We start from the raw sequence: 4191 nt of genomic DNA, 5'->3' as shown, positions 1-4191 counted from the left end.
GGGGCAAGTTTCTGTGAAAATACTGTAATAGGTTACCTTTATGTGGATGACTCTTCACGCTCGCCTAGACTGAGTCACTCTGTGAACTGCCTTGCGGTACATCTGTCTGCCAACTCCTGGCTAAACTTGAACATCCTGTGACTGAAATGAATGCATCAAAGGCTAAAGCCCCGCAAGGTAACAAGGTTTTCTTTGTCTAGGACATCCAGATGCACCTGCGTTCCCCTTACGCTAGCTAGCTCTTATGTATCCTCTGGGTCTATACTGGGTATGCTTCTGACTTTCAGAGCCTGTATAAAACTAGTAGACTAGGACCTTGCCTCTCACCCTGCTTTCAGAGACCTCCTCAATCCATCCCTCCCCACATACTGGTAACATCCCCCCCGAAGCCTGCTCAGCATCACACCACCACCATTTGCAGAATGCAGAGGGCCAAAACTTTTGCACGCCATGACTTGCCCTCTCACTGTTTTGAGTGCTTTTGGTGCAGACCTCACCCAAGCACAGCTGACAAAACCTGCCCCCTTCTACGACATGCACCATATCTGCTGCTCCCTCATCGATATCCACTCCCCCAGTACCACGCCCAGGTCAGAGATGCTGCACCATCACCTGCTTCCTGCACAGCAGCGAGCCCTCCTCCGTGCACCAGTTAGCGCTCATCTTCAGGTGCAGTTTAGCCAGGGCTAGGTTTCTCTGGAAAGAGACTTGCAGTATTTCATACAAGAGAAAATTACAGGGGGAAAAAAAAAAAAAAAAAGAGTACAGTTTCGGATGGGGATCTGTTCTCAATTTTTTGTTGCTTTGGATATAAAATTTTACTTTACTGTAAACAATTTTCAAATACTGGAGGACACAATTGCTACCAACAAATGCAGGCACAGAAACTGCTCTGACACCATCTCTTAGAGAAAGCAAGCCTGCACTGCTGGATTCTGCATTTCCACCGTGTGCCTTTCAACCTATTTGCAGTTGTGGTGGAAGGAAAAGAAAAAAAGTAGCATTACTTACATTCCCAGCTTTCTTCCCCAAATCAGGAACACCCTCCTATCTCTTAGGGGACAATATAAACTTAAATCATTTTTCCTGCCCTCACTAAAACCATTTTAAAACCAGCGTCAGGAACAAAACAAATGTCCCAGCTAATGTAATGTGTATTACTCAGTGATGATAAACACTTATACACCCACCTAGACTTTTCACTTGATGTGGTTGGAAACTGCTATGTAAGGTGGAAAAAGTAAGGTAGGCTGCTTTTATTTTTGGCATTTGTTTAAGAGTTTAGGCTTACTGCAGCAGTACATTTACTCTGGCTCCTCGTGCCGTCTGAAGCCAACTATGCAGGGGTATTTTGTGGCTGTTTTTTGAGGAGAAGAAAGAGGTATCACACCCCTGTGTCTCCTATCCCACCGCACTGCCTGGCTGCAAGAAGGGAGCTCTATGGGAGACCACCTCCTCTTCCTCGCCCGACAGAGCAGGGCTCAGCAAGGTAAAGCTCTGTCTAGCCAACAAAGCTCTTTACCACGAATATCCTTATTAAACACAGCCTTATCAGAGACCAGTTTCTGCAGTCTGAAGCAGTCAGGAATTAACTCTGTCAATATTTAAAATTTGAAGCCAGGATTAGAGCCCACACCCATGGGGATGCAAGCAGGCGTGCAAGTCACAGCACAGACACCCCACTGTGCTCATGCTGTGCTGGGGGGCTGCCCAAGACGCCGAGGATCCGGGTCTCTACCCACTGCCTTGGGGGTATCCTGGGCCCCCCGAAAGGGCTTACTCCCCCAGGCTGCTGCAGCAGGAGAAGGGGGATGCCAAAACTCGCCTGTCCTCATGGGATGCAGGGGAAAGGCCGTGCCAGTGCTGGCATAAAGGGTTGGGCTGGGGAAAGACCCCAGGTTCAGTGGCATCAGCTGTGTGCAGAGGGCAGGAAAAGCCAGCCTGGCGGGGGACAGCACCCCACAAGATAGACCAGGACTGTCAGGATGGGAGGCTCACCAGAGCTCCCCAAAAGGGTGCCACTGGCCAGCGAGGTGCACGGCTAGAATATAAACTCATTCAGTATGCTCCTTCGGCAGCCTCTGGCTCTAATCCCCACCCACGGGATCAGACTATGTCTCCTGCCTTATCCACAAGATGAAGCCGTCTATCCCCGACACAGCCCTCAGGGCAGGGCTGTCGGGACCAACGCTGCCTGCCTTCCCTCCAGGGTGAGCCTCCACTGGCACGGCACACGGCACGGCTGCCTGCCCAGCCTGGAGAAGGTGCGAGCTTCACCCTACTAACCCATGAGTCAAGGTCTTAATGGAGACCTTGCTCCTCCTGCTACATACTGAAAGCTGGCAACGCTATTGATGGAGACTCCATGAAGCACGTTTGTAATACTGTGCTAATAAGGCAGTGGCAAGGCTATTGTGCCCTGTCATTAGCAATCCTGGAGAAGAGCCTTCATGATGCCCTTTCCTACAGAAAGAAATCTGCAAAAAAAATCAGTGTTGCTGTACTGTTTGTGTCAGACCTACCAAGCTTGGCACAGACTCCTCAGGTGTAGGTGCTGGGCTTTTGCCAGAAAAAGTCAGCCTGGGTAAGCGGTGAAAACAAACAGTATGTTATGCGAAACACTGCGGTCTGCATTTCTTTTTCTTGCTCAGATAATCCATTGTCCCAACCAAATATACTGCTTCTTACATTTAGAGCAACAGGGGATGCTTGCAGTGACTGGCATTGAGAAATAATAATTCACATGTCATGACATTAGTATTAATACTCATGACTGTAATAAGGACTATTCCAAGCCTGTAATACACTCTGAAGTATTGCATTGCTCTCTCAGCTGAAAAAAGGAAGCACCTTTCCTGGGATTCACAGCATTGCTGCTAGCTCCTTTCCACCAAAAACGTAAAATTGGTGAAAAAACCATATATAAATAGGTAGAATGACATGAAAATCAGAGGTTATGCCCACTAGCCTTTTCTATTTTCCCAGTGCTGTTGTTAGAGAGCCCAACAAAGCACTGGAAGAAAGGTTAGAAAAGTTGTAGGAATAAAGGAGAAGAGAGATGATTTTGATCTTATCTTCATTTGTACTATATCAAGCCTCTTAGCTGAATTAAAACCCAGAACATGTATTATTTTTTTTATATTAATCCACATACCAAAATCATACATACTGATGATTGCTGAAGATTTCACTGCAAGTTCCTCTGTATTTCTTACTGCCCAGAACTTGTGCACCTCCCAATACAGCAGTACATTTCAGCGCATGTCTAAACAACAATGTTTTTTAAACCATTCCCCTTCCTCTCAGCTCGCTTTACAACAGGTTAAGTTCAGGTTAAGTAACTAAATGGTTAAGTAACTAAATGGTTAAGTTCATTACTGAGTCCAATTACAAACATGGGTAAAATATTTCCATCACTTTTGGCATAAAGTACAAAAAGTTGCCTTTCTGCTTGACTAAAAGCCTGAAAAACAATTCACACAGCATACATTGTTCAAGAAGTGAGCACAAACAAGCTTAAAAGCAGATAAACTTTGCAGGTGTCATGTGGGAGCAGAGAGGGCAGAACCTACTGTTCCCACTCCAGCACCCCAGGGCAGTGGGTGCAGAAACGGCCATGCAGTACTGATGGGATCCTGACCATTAACCTCAGTGTAAGTGCTGGGAAATCCAAACTCGCACCTCAGAAAATAAGCAGCTACAAAAAAGGTACAATCCTCATCTCTCCTATGAGTCTAACAGGACCTCTGTCTCATGCCAGCGGGAGGTTGGCACATGGAGCAAGAGCAGAACATGCCCCACGATGTCTTGTAAATGCCTGGGTGTTAAACCCAACCACAGACAGCAAAACTGAAATGCAATTATACTGCATGAGCAATTTAAATTATTAAATGTTTTAACTTACTATCATTTAAACATAACAGCATCAATGGAAAATTAAGTTTTTATGGGACTTATGCTGTATCAAGGACTGGCTACTATAAAGAGACAGGAAAAGATTTGAGATAGAAAGTGCAAATTGCACTATGCGGGATGCTTTTGGATTCCTTCAAAGTGGTTCCCTGTTTAAAAATAGGCTTTGGTGTGAGCTTCTGAAACCTACTAACTATGCAAAACCTGCTATTACCTGTGTGATGGTATTTCTCCAGCACTTGCAAACTCCTTGTGCATCTAACAGTTCATGCCCCCCCC

At 46.0% G+C, this 4191-nt stretch overlaps 1 protein-coding gene across 2 annotated transcripts in view; it reads right to left on the bottom strand.

Annotated features, from left to right (window-relative positions):
* The window catches only part of FOXO3 (forkhead box O3), a 58344-nt gene that overhangs the window by 37920 nt on the left and 16233 nt on the right, over positions 1-4191 (bottom strand). Inside the window, exon 1 of one of the 2 annotated variants that reach the window (XM_026845074.1) lies at positions 37-57. The exons of the other annotated variant lie outside the window; for it this stretch is intronic. The gene's annotated coding sequence lies outside the window, so the exon portion shown is untranslated. Of the gene's footprint in view, positions 1-36; positions 58-4191 lie in introns of those variants that run through there. 2 annotated transcript variants of the gene reach the window in all.

Source organism: Athene cunicularia, assembly GCF_003259725.1.
Source record: "Athene cunicularia isolate RWA chromosome 3 unlocalized genomic scaffold, athCun1 chr3_part1, whole genome shotgun sequence".
In the NCBI taxonomy this organism is placed as follows: domain Eukaryota; kingdom Metazoa; phylum Chordata; class Aves; order Strigiformes; family Strigidae; genus Athene; species Athene cunicularia.
The sequence above is the reverse complement of the archived record's forward strand: the minus strand, read 5'-3'. Positions and strand labels throughout refer to the sequence as shown.